Source organism: Podarcis bocagei, assembly GCF_964188305.1.
Source record: "Podarcis bocagei genome assembly, chromosome: 13".
Lineage (NCBI taxonomy): Eukaryota > Metazoa > Chordata > Lepidosauria > Squamata > Lacertidae > Podarcis > Podarcis bocagei.
The window spans coordinates 16,269,817-16,282,185 of NC_138138.1; the positions used below are offsets into that span (position 1 = coordinate 16,269,817).

The window sequence follows — 12,369 nt, forward strand, 5'->3', positions numbered from 1 at the left end:
ACAGTGGTACCCCGCAAGACGAATGCCTCGCAAGACGGAAAACCCGCAAGACGAAAGGGTTTTCTGTTTTGGAGGCGCTTCGCAAGACGAATTTCCCTATGGGCTTGCTTCGCAAGACGAAAGCCCATAGGGAAATCTCCGGGGACCTCTTTTAAATGCTGGCGGTGGGGAGCAAAGCCTTTCCCCCCCCCCCTCCGGCCTTCAGAAGAGGTCCAGGAAGGCCGGCGGGGGCCGAAAGGCTTTGCTCCCCACCGCCAGCATTTTAAAAGCAGTCCGGGATAGCAGGGAAGCGCTTCCCGCTACCGCGGACGGCTTTTGAAGGCAGGCGGGGGGGGGAGCAAAGACTTTTGCCCCCCGCCGGCCTTCAGAAGAGGTCCAGGACCTCTTCTGAAGGCGGGCGGGGGGCGAAAGTCTTTGCTCCCCCCTGCCTGCCTTCCCGGGAGGGCGGAGAAAGGCAGCGCCTTTCTCCGCTGTCCCGGACGGCTTTTGAAGGCAGGCGGGGGGGAGCAAAGACTTTCGCCCCCCGCCCGCCTTCAGAAGAGGTCCTGGACCTCTTCTGAAGGCCGGCGGGGGGCAAAAGTCTTTGCTCCCCCCGCCTGCCTTCCCGGGGCAGCGGAGACTTCTCTGCTGTCCCGGGCGATCTTAAAATGCCCCGGGGCAGCGGAGACTTCTCTGCTGTCCCGGGCAATCTTAAAATGCTGGCGGGCGGCAGCGAAGCCTTCGCTGCCGACCCCCAGCATTTTAAAAGCCCCCGGGGCAGCGGAGACTTCTCTGCTGTCCCAGGCGATCTTAAAATGCTGGCGGTCGGCAGCAAAGCCCTCCTGTCCCCGGAGCTTGCGGGGCGGGAGGTGGGGAGAAGGGCTTTTCTTCCCACCGCCAGCCTTCAGAACAGCCTTCTGAAGGCTGGCGGTGGGAAGAAAAGCCCTTGTCCCCCCCCCCAGCCTTCAGAAGAGGTCGGGGGACAGACTGTCCCTGGACCTGGTCTGAAGGTGGTTTCCATAGGAACGCATTAATTGATTTTCAATGCATTCCTATGGGAAACCATGCATCGCAAGACGAAAAACTCGCAAGAAGAAAAAACTTGCGGAACGAATTAATTTCGTCTTGCGAGGCACCACTGTACAGTGGTACCTCGGGTTACATACGCTTCAGGTTACATATGCTTCAGGTTACAGACTCCGCTAACCCAGAAATAGTACCTCGGGTTAAGAACTTTGCTTCAGGATGAGAACAGAAATCGTGTTGGAGTTGGAACTTAACAGGTTAAGTTCTTCCCATGATGCCACACCATTCTGACGTCAATTTTAGAAGCTTTGGAGGAGCTTGGGCATAGGTTTGCCAGTCCCACTTTATACTCTGTGGGGAAAGAATGCAGTGCTGTGATGGCTGCAAATAGTCCTGGAAATTCCTGAGAAATGTTGGAATAAAAGCTGTAAATAGACAAACTGGACTCTCTGTGTGTTTGTCTGGAAGCTGAATCGAGCCACGTGACAGTTTACACCGCTGTGTGAAACTCTGCTGAGCCGTGAAGAAGAGCTGCGAGCGGAAGTGTGCCGGGCACCATAAAATCGCTAATCGAGGTTCGTAAATCAATTAGCGGGAGTCACGGCTGATAACAAAGTGCCATAGGTTATGGATGTCCTTAATCATCGCTTGTAAACCTGTCACGGGAGATACTGCCGGGAGAGCTTTGATCTGCGGTGTCGAGCAGAGGAGCACGGCAGGAGGCGGAAGCAAACAAGCAAGCTGCAAGACGCAGAGAGTGCCTGTGTTGCTGTGGAGCCAAGGAGCTGAGAGCAGCAAGGAATCGTTTCTCCACGCCAGGGGAGCTGGTGATTTCTGTGAGTACAGCTTGGGGCATCGGGAGAACAGGAGAACATGGCAGATGGCCAGGAGGTGATTCAAGCTCCGTTTGAACAGCTTGAGGAACTCACCGTCCAAGCGTGGAATACCTGGACAAAAAGGGTGAGGGCGTGGTTCATGGCCACGGAAGTTTGGGACATTACCCAGAGGGAACCAGTGCAACTGGTGGACAGAGATGCAGGAAAGCTAAAGTCTGTTTCTCTGGAGGAGAAGATGCAGAGGGAGAAAGCTATGAGAGCTGAGGTCTGCATGTTGAAGGCAGGTGTGCATGCTAATTTGCAACATCACCTGGAGAGCGTTGAATCTGCGTGTGAGGCTTGGCGTGTGCTGAAACGTCTGTGTGAAGACGCAGCAGGAGGCCAAGGGCAGAGGGAAGCTGGAAGCCTAAAGATGGCTGGAGGCCCCGTTCCTGATGATTTAGCCTCAAGGAGTGCTAGTGAGCAAGTCGGGGGGGCAGAAAGTTCCAAAGGCAAGTTTGAAAAGTTTTCCACTGAACCTGCTGGAATGAAGCGGCAGTTCAAGGGGGGCGGATCTGGCAAGGAGTGCTTTTCCAGAAGAAGGAGGGCCAGGCCAGCTGGGAGGAGCCCCAGGCAGTGTTTTTCCACTGGAGTTCGTCGTTGCTACTTGTGTAATGCAGCGGGACATTTGCGTCGAGACTGCCCGCAGAAAGCGAGGGCAGCTGGACAGGAAGGCTTCAAGGACACCTATCATGGGAACCAGTCGGGTTTCCATGGGAACCAGTCTGGGAGAGGTGGCCAGCCTGGGAACGCCAGAGGAGGACGTGGAAAACAACGTGAGGAGACGTATAAGATAACAGCTAGTTTGGCTTTGTCTGAAGACAGCTGGGACACAAGCCCAAAGGAGCTAAGTTTTATTATTGACTCTGCAGCTAATCGCAATTTGATTCCAGAGACACCTGCTGTTGAGAGGTGGAATTGCAAGGCAATTCCTGCCGGGAAAACTGTACTGTTTGCAAATGGACAGAAAGGAAATATAAAAAATGTTGTAAATTTGAATTTTGCTGTTTTGCAGGAAACGCTGGAGTGTTGTACCGTTCCTGGGATGCACCACTGTCTTTTATCTGTGCCTTATTTACTGAAAAAGGGATTTACGGTTTGTTTTCAGGGTAATGTGTGCATGATCTCCAAAGGAGGGAGGATGCTTGCCAAGGTTAAAAAAGGGCAGAATGATCTCTTCATTCTTAAAACGTCTCTGAAGGGTGATGGGAAGGTTGAGAAAGCACAAGCACTGCGTGCTACAATTCCCAATCATGATGAATGCGTACATGCTTGGCATACACGAACAGCCCATAGTTCGTTGGAAGAACTACAGGTGTTACCAGAAGTTTCTAAAGGGTGTAAGATCTCAGAATGTGGACAAGCTGTAAGTTGTGAAACTTGCAAGCTGGCAAAGGTAAAAGGATGCAGTTATCCAAAGGTTGAGAGGATAACCACTAGGCCTTTTGAACAAATTCACATAGATTTGTGGGGTCCGGTAAAGGAACCAAGTCTGGGAGGGTCAAGGTTTCTGCTCTCGATGCAGGATAATTTTACACAGAATTCCTGGACTCACGGTCTCAAATCCAAGGATGATGCAGCACAGCTGATCAAACGTTGGATTGAGGAGGTAGAAGTAAGGTTTTCCACCAAAGTGCAAGCTGTCACAAGTGACAGAGGAGCTGAGTTTACAGGTTCTGCTTTGCAGAAGTACTTTCGCAAGAAAGGGATACGTCACACAGTGACTTCACCCAATCAGAGGGGGGAGGCAGAGCTCAAGTGTCAGGCTCTGGTTAAAACTGCACAGGTGTTGCTGAAGGATTCTGGGTTACCTCCAAGGTTTTGGCTGGAGGCAATCAAGTATGTGAGCTTCACCTGGAATCGCACCTACAATTCCATGGTAGGGGACACACCGTTTGGGTTGTTGCATGGCAGGAAACCCCAGATTCATTTTTTGCGCAGGTTTGGGTCACATGCATCTGTGTCAGTACCTGCGGAGTTGCAGGGGCCAGATGGATCCAAGTTCCGGAAAATGATCTTCTGTGGGTATGAGCCAACAGCGAGTGCATGGAGGTTTGCATTTCCATCAGGTGATCAGAGTAAGTTACTGATCAGCAAGCACGCTGAGTTCTATGAGCAGGATAAAAAGTCACAACCTGCTGTCAAGCGTGATGTTCTCTCAGAGTGTCTCTCTGATTCAGAACAGGAGGTTTTCTGAGGGGGAGGAAAGGGAGGAAGAAAGTGAGGAAGGAGAGTCAGAGGCGGAGCCTGTTGCTGGAGACCAAGATGCTGATGATGGTCAAGCACAGGGGTGGGTTTCTCCACAGGTTAAGAGAACACCCAAAAGCGAGCCCAGTTCTCCTGTGAGTGTAATGGAAAGGATTCGAAAACGTTTTAAGTCAGAAGGGGAATCCCGTGATGCTGAGGACACAGTTCCTGGTAGCAGTGAGTCAGAGGTAACATCTGAGTTTGTGCCCAGAAGGTCAAGTCGCGCAACAAAGGGCATTCCACCTGAAAGGTACCAAGCGACAAGTGCGTGGGCCAGGTTCGCACAGTGTGATTCTGGGAGTGTTGAAAGGGTTCAACAGGTGCCTGAGAAAGATGCTGGGAAGGAGCACAAGGCAAAGGGGAAGGTGTTGAACTCAAAAGGGTCTTGTCAGAAGGTGCGGCAAAGGGGGGTGTTGGAGTTGGAACTTAACAGGTTAAGTTCTTCCCATGATGCCACACCATTCTGACGTCAATTTTAGAAGCTTTGGAGGAGCTTGGGCATAGGTTTGCCAGTCCCACTTTATACTCTGTGGGGAAAGAATGCAGTGCTGTGATGGCTGCAAATAGTCCTGGAAATTCCTGAGAAATGTTGGAATAAAAGCTGTAAATAGACAAACTGGACTCTCTGTGTGTTTGTCTGGAAGCTGAATCGAGCCACGTGACAGTTTACACCGCTGTGTGAAACTCTGCTGAGCCGTGAAGAAGAGCTGCGAGCGGAAGTGTGCCGGGCACCATAAAATCGCTAATCGAGGTTCGTAAATCAATTAGCGGGAGTCACGGCTGATAACAAAGTGCCATAAATCGTACTCTTGTGGCGCGGCAGCAGCAGGAGGCCCCATTAGCTAAAGTGGTGCTTCAGGTTAAGAGCAGTTTCAGGTTAAGAACGGACTTCCAGAACGAATTAAGTTCTTAACCCGTGGTACCACTGTACCTATTTATCTACTTTCACTGGCATGCTTTTGAACTGCTAGATCGGCAGGAACTGGGACAGAGCAATGGAATCTCCGTCGCGGGGATTCAAACTGCCAGCCTTCTGATCGGCAAGCCCAAGAAGCTCAGTGGTTTAGACCACAGCTCCACCAGCATCCCACGGATAGTGATGTACAAAGGGGGTGGGCAGGTATCAAAATAGGAGCTGACTAAGATAGGAGAGGAGAAGTGACAGCAGCAGGAACTGTGGAAAACTCAGACATGCAAGCCATGAGGACTATCAAATATTACAGCATTTTGGCCCCTCTCCCTTAGGCAGTGGTAGCTAAACAAAACAGGGCAGTCTTTTTTTAGGGTTTGATTTCATGGAATATAAAGATGAAGTGGAGATTGCAGCAGTGCTTGGTTCCAGGCAAAATCAAATTATACGCCTGAGCTGAACAGCCAGTTATGGCCTGCCGGGTGCCCAGTGTGCTTCAGGTTCCTTCTGTGCAACTCCTTCAGGCGAACCCTAGGGATTTCACCTGGTTTGGTACCAAAATGGAACGGAAGGGCTTCTCCTGTTGGTTACGGCAGCCGCTGAAAACAGCTTGAATTGCTGGTGTTAAATTGATGGGATTCCCCTCTGAACAATCGAAGCCACAAGATGGGGAGCTGTAACCCTCTGCTCAGTGCAGCTTCTTGGCTGGCTGGTTCCTGTAACTCTGAATTCATCAAAACGTCTGAGCCCGCAACACTAACTGTATCTACTCAGGAGTCCCATTTAACTCAGTGGGTCTTACTCCTGGGTAAGTGAGATTGGGTTTGTAACCTGAGGCATGTAACTGGAGGCACCCTTCACTCTTAACCTCAACCTTATGCGGTTAGAGCAGAGCTTTCCAGACTCTTCATGTTGGTGACACACTTTTTAGACAGGCATTTCAGGATGCAGTAATTCAGTTTTACTAGCAAACAGGAGGTTAAACTAACCCCTTTCCAGCCCCAGTAGGAGCGTTTGTGCGAAACACCTACAAGGTAAAGGACCCCTGGATGGTTAAGTCCAGTCAAAGATGACTATGGGGTTGCACCACCCATCTCATTTTCAGGCCTAGAGAGCCGGCGTTTGTCCACAGACAGCTTTCCGGGTCATGTAGCCAGCATGACTATACTGCTTCCGGCGCAACAGGACACTGTGATGGAAACCAGAGCTCATGGAAATGCCCTTTACCTTCCCGCCGCAGTGGTACCTATTTATCTACTTGCACTGGGGTGCTTTCGAACTGCTAGGTTGGCAGGAGTTGGGACAGAGCAACGGGAGCTCACCCCGTCGCAGGGATTCAAACCACTGACCTTCTGATTGGCAAACCCAAGAGGCTCAGTGGTTTAGACCACAGCGCCCACCCACATTGTAAGGGTGGTATACAAATATACCGAACAACAACAACTTGGGAGCATCCCGTGGAATTGATTGGCAGTGGGTTCAGGTCTTGGAATGAGCTTGCCTCCAGTGAACCTACCATACTAGCAGCCCATTTTCTGATACCCCTTTGTCCATAATAACTTCTTCCCAGTTTTACTGTAAAATGTTGAACTTTGACATTTGAAGATAGAATCCTCGTGCTGTTCCAGGGAACATATAAATGAAGCTTTAGAAGCATCCTGATGCACAGTGGAACTATATGGACTTGCCAATCAGTATCTGTTCCTGCCAGGGTCATTGTTGTTCCTGCTGAACGCTTGTTCCTCAACGTGCTACGGCCCACTTCGAGTTGGACGCTTGCTGCCTCGCAAGCGGAGCTTTAAGCCTTCCATCCCAGTTCCCTTTCTCTTCTTCGACAGGCCTCCCTTAGGCGAAAGAAGCTTATCTGAAATTTGAAGAAAAGTGCCGCTTCCTGACACTCATCCTTCCTCCCCTGTGCATTAGTTATGACTTGCTCTTCCAACTATATTTCAGGCCTCAGATGCCAGGTTGACATCTGTTCGGGTCCGCCGTAATAATTCATGAGGGGGAGGGAAAGGAGAAGAAAGCCATTCCTCAGCCCTGCGCAAAGTAGCAGTCGCAGATCTCCCCCCAAGAACCCCTTTTGTGTTTTCTCTCTCTCTCTTGCCTTTCCCTGCTCTTGTGCCTCACAAGTGAGCAGCAGTCAATATGCCAGCTGCAGCTTGGCCAAGATTGACCCATCTTGCATTTCTGTTTGCTTCAGCGTGGTTTCCACCAGCTCTTATGAAAGGGAGGAGGGGAGAAGGAGTTTTATAAATCCACTTCAGCGTGCCGCATCTGTGAGGCGGTGGGTTTTGAGGGGCCATTAAGGCTGGCGGAGGTAGAGGCAGGCAGATTTGGCCCCTGGTGGGTCACACAGGCCCAGGAAAGCGAACAGGGGTCGTACAAGAGTACGAAGCAAAACTAGGAAGTAACTAAGTTGTCTTGAGCCCCAACCCCAAATTCTAGAAGAGAATGGGTAGCCGTGCTTGTTTCTTGTGGCAATAATGCGAATAAATCCATCACGGAATAAAGTTCTGTGGACATTGATGACACAGTAGGTTTTAGTCAATAGAAGATCTTGCCATAATATGTATGTCGAATATTAAAGGAACCAAAAACCTCTTTGCTGCTTTCTAGATTGGACTTGAGAGAGAGAGCCTAGACAGGCATTTTCCAGCATCCATGACTTGCTGGCTTGCTGGGGTACATAAAAATGAATGGAGGAGGATGGAGGGGCCCTTGGATTTGACATTGTGCCTGACCGTCCTAGTGGTAATTAACGTAGCAAAGTTTCCATCCTCTAGGACAATGGAGGGGTTCTCCTCCTCAGCCATGTTTGCTCCCCAATTATGAGGGGGAAAGGAAGCATTCAAACTGAACTGGGTAGCAGCCTGAAACAGTTTTGGGCTGTGTGTTTTTGTGCTCCACCTACGGTGGCCTGTCCTATTCTGCTTCCTTCCATTTCAAGTATGGGTTTCCGGCTAAGACCTGGGACATTCCTGTTTGTCCTCATTTATTATAGTGGCTGGTTGCAGTGGCAGAATCACTAGTGCTCCATGACCTATCCTAAGCCAAATGTTGACAGCCCTTTGAATTTCTGCAGAGATTTTGTCTTCCAGCGTAGTTGCTCTTGCATGTTGTTGTTTTTTAGTCGTTAGTTGTGTCCGACTCTTCGTGACCCCCTGGACCAGAGCACGCCAGGCACTCCTGTCTTCCACTGCCTCCCGCAGTTTGGTCAAACTCATGTTGGTAGCTTCGAGAACACTGTCCAACCATCTTGTCCTCTGTCGTCTCCTTCTCCTTGTGCCCTCCATCTTTCCCAATATCAGGGTCTTTTCCAGGGAGTCTTCTCTTCTCATGAGGTGGCCAAAGTATTGGAGTCTCAGCTTCAGGATCTGTCCTTCCAATGAGCACTCAGGGCTGATTTCCTTAAGTATGGATATGTTTGATCTTCCTGCAGTCCATGGGACTCTCAAGAGTCTCCTCCAGCACCATAATTCAAAAGCATCCGTTCTTCGGCGATCAGCCTTCTTTATGGTCCAGCTCTCACTTCCATACATCACTACTGGGACAACCATAGCTTTAACTATACGGATCTTTGCATAGCAAATACTAGACCGGAAGCTAAATTCTATTATCAAGTCAATCCTTTGGCATCTCACCTTTTATTTTAAAACCAAGCTTCTGGCCCTTGCCTGTAATGCTAAGCTAAACCGTGGCTTATTTCAAATGTGATCGCTCCTGGAGAGGAGATCCTAGCTGCTGTGCTCCTCCTGCAATCCTCTGGCTTTGCTGCTGGAAGCTAAATTATGGCTTGGCTTCATGTGTCATCCAAACCAGGGCTTGTGGTTCATACCCTCCCAGAAATCCACAAGCTGTAAACCCTATAACAAACATTGGTTAAAGGCTGCAGGACTGGAGAAGGGGCAGCTGTGAACTCTTCTCTGGCTTAGCATTATGTGTGAACCGGCTCCTAGCTCCCCAAAGGGAGGCAGGGAGCAGCACCTTTTTGTGCAAAGGAGCAGGACTCAAATGTCCAGGGCCTTCTGGGATGCCTAACTGTGGTTAGCCAATTGGTTTGTGTTACGTTGAGCCAGTGTGTCTCAGCACTCTTGTTCCAGAGGAGATGGAGAAAGAGAGAGGGACTGGATTTATAGCTCTCTATTTGACCCTAAGTACCTTGGCTGAGGGACACGGGTGGCGCTGTGGGTTAAACCACAGAGCCTAGGACTTGCCGATCAGAAGGTCGGCGGTTCGAATCCCCGCGACGGGGTGAGCTCCCGTGCTCGGTCCCTGCTCCTGCCAACCTAGCAGTTCAAAAGCACGTCAAAGTGCAAGTAGATAAATAGGTACTCCGGCGGGAAGGTAAACGGTGTTTCCGTGCGCTGCTCTGGTTCGCCAGAAGTGGCTTACTCATGCTGGACACATGACCCGGAAGCTGTACGCGGCTCCCTCGGCCAATAAAGCGAGATGAGCGCCGCAACCCCAGAGTCGGCCACGACTGGACCTTATGGTCAGGGGTCCCTTTACCTTTACCACATTGGCTGGCAGTTGGCCAACGATGAGGGCCAGTCCTGATGCCTAAAAGGCTGCCTGCAATTGATGGCTGAAACTTAAGCCTCAGCGAGCTGCAACCCATTCCCGTGCTGGTGGCCTTTCCTATAATCTTCAAGCAGCTGTTCGGCCGCCTTCTCATTTTCAAGCTCTTAGTGGATGAGGCTCCTGGCATGTCTCCTCTGCGGCTGCGATTTTGCTAAAAGCCTAAAATTACATGATGAAACATAGTTATTATTATTTTTTAAGCGAGCAAGCCTTGAGTCCCACTTTTGGGCTCAAAGTTTTTCTGTGTGTGTGTGTGTTTTTAAAAATGTGTGCGATTTTTACTTCGTAGCCCAGGGCTTTTCTGTATGTGTGTTAAGAATTCCTGCTTTAATCTGATCTCCTCCACATTCCATCAGAAGGAGATAATTGTTCTGCAGTTCACATAAATCCTAGAGGTCCGTTGGTTCCAATTCATCTTCCTTCTTTGTCAACTTTTCCTGCAGGTGGTCTTAGGATAAAACGTAACACTAGAGGTCAATAGACGTTACGCTAAGTGCATGACAGCCACCAGAAACAGCCTTCACTCATTCAGTTATTGTCTTCTTGCTGTATTGTTGCGTAAAAAGTATGCATGATATCGCAGCGCTGTGGTGTGGGGTGAAGTTCCACTTCTTGACCCCTGCCATCGGACACCAATGATGTGTAATTCGAAAATCAGAACAGGGCACTGAACGTGAATGCAAGAGGGCTAACTGGGATGGTGTCATGGAATGCTCTGGCAGGATTTTGCCATCTCCGCTGGCTCCATTGCTTGGCCCAGGCCAAGGGGTGCCGTTTTTTGTCTTTAAATCCCTTTTTAGTTTTGTACTTGGAAGATTACCTCTCCCTGCATGTATCTTGAGACATTTGCGGCCCTTCTTCAAGTGCCTCTGCGAAGTGAGATACGATAGGGGGCTGTGAGTGATGGAGTCTTCTTAGTGGTGGCTCCCAGTTTGTGGAATGCCATACTTCTCTTGGATGCCAGGCAAAGACCTTCTTTCCGTCCCAACAGATTATACTACTGTTCATCATATTGCTTTAGCTTTGCAGGCCATTCAGTTTACCGTATTTTTTGCTCTATAAGACTCATCTTTTCCCTCCTAAAAAGTACAGTGGTGCCTCGCAAGACGAAATTAATTCATTCCGCGAGTTTTGTCGTCTTGTGATTTTTTTCGTCTTGCGAAGCACGGTGTCGGAAAAGTTTTGGAAAAGCTTCAAAAATCACCAAAGTCTTCAAAAACCTCAAAAAAGGCTACCACACCGCGTGCTGTGAGTTGCTCCTTGAAGTCAAGTCGCAACTGTATTAACAGTGTTAAGAAAAAGGAAACAAACTTGCAAGACGTTTCCGTCTTGCGAAGCAAGCCCATAGGGAAAATCGTGTTGCGAAGCAGCTCAAAAAACAAAAAACCCTTTCGTTTTGCGAGTTTTCCGAGGTATCACTGTAAGGGGAAATGTGTGTGCGTCTTATGGAGCGAGTGCAGGCTGCGCAGCTATCACAGAAGCCAGAAAAGCAAGAGGGATTGCTGCTTTCACTGCGCAGCGATCCCTCTTGCTGTTCTGGCTTCTGAGATTCAGAATATCTTTTTTCTTGTTTTCCTCCTCCAAAAACTAGGTGCGTCTTGTGGTCTGGTGTGTCTTATAGAGCGAAAAATACGGTCCCAGCCCCTTGCTTTTAATTGATTTGTTTTGCTCTGGTGTATTAAATGGGTGTGTTTCGTTGCCTTTTATTACAGTATGATTTTTTCATTTGTGTTGACTTATTTTGCGCTGCGCACCACCCAGAGAACTTTCTCCTGTGGGGCAGCCTACAAATGGCCTGCCCAAATAAACCAATGATGAGTTCCCTTTTGGCTTAGCCCCTTAATTTTAATCCCTAACTAGAACCAGGCTGAAGTTTGCATTTGCTCATATTCAGACCTTACTATCTTTGACCGTCTCTGCCCCTCCACCCGTTTTCTTCCGCAATGTTGAAATTGTAGATTATAAGCTAAAAAGGTCGGAGGCCCCAACCTCACGAAACTCTGCACAATGCTACGTACATTAATGACGCTGTCTAAATGGTGGCATCTCCCACCTTCCTCCTCCCAACCCATTTCAGTGCCTGCCTTTTGTGGGTACACCTGTAGGTTGACGAAATGATCAAATAAAGTCTGTTCTGTTCCCACTGAGCAACATTCCCAGCCTACAAATGTCACTTATGCATGCACCTGAGTAGTATGAAAAGACTGGAAGAGTCGGGTGGGTAGGTTGGGAGCAGCTAATCCCATGAATGGCACCTGAAGCTGACCTTTATAGACCTGTTTCCCAAGATACAATGAGAGTACGGTTGTCTCTGTCTAATTTGCACCATATGTCAACCTGCTGAGAATTCCTTTGTTTGTGGGGAGCCCGCTTCAGTGATGACAACGTTGTCTTTGGCCCTTGATTTATCTGTTGCTCTTATTTCGTTGTTTGGCTTATTTGTTTCCTGTTGTGAGCGGGTGAGCGAGTAATTAAAAGCCGCTCGATAACCCTGGTGCCCTGTTAACGCGAGTGACCTTCAGTGGGGAATGGTCCTCGCGCTAGACGGAGGCATTCAGAAATGCCCGCCCAGAGGAAGAGGGTGAGCTTTGTAAGGTTCTTTGTTAACCGCGCTGACATTTGGAGACACTGCCTGCCTTTCTCCCAGAGCGGAGATAAGCTACGAAGCCAAGTGTTGTCTCGCTGCAGGAGGAGCCCACGGCGCAGTCTCGAGCCGTGACATTTTCCAAGTTTGTCATCACTTTCCTA

General features: G+C 49.4%; 1 protein-coding gene across 6 annotated transcripts in view; it reads left to right on the forward strand.

The window, feature by feature from the left end:
* NSF (N-ethylmaleimide sensitive factor, vesicle fusing ATPase) overlaps positions 1 to 12,369 on the forward strand; it is a 104,522-nt gene that overhangs the window by 51,241 nt on the left and 40,912 nt on the right. The gene's annotated exons all lie outside the window — the stretch shown is intronic.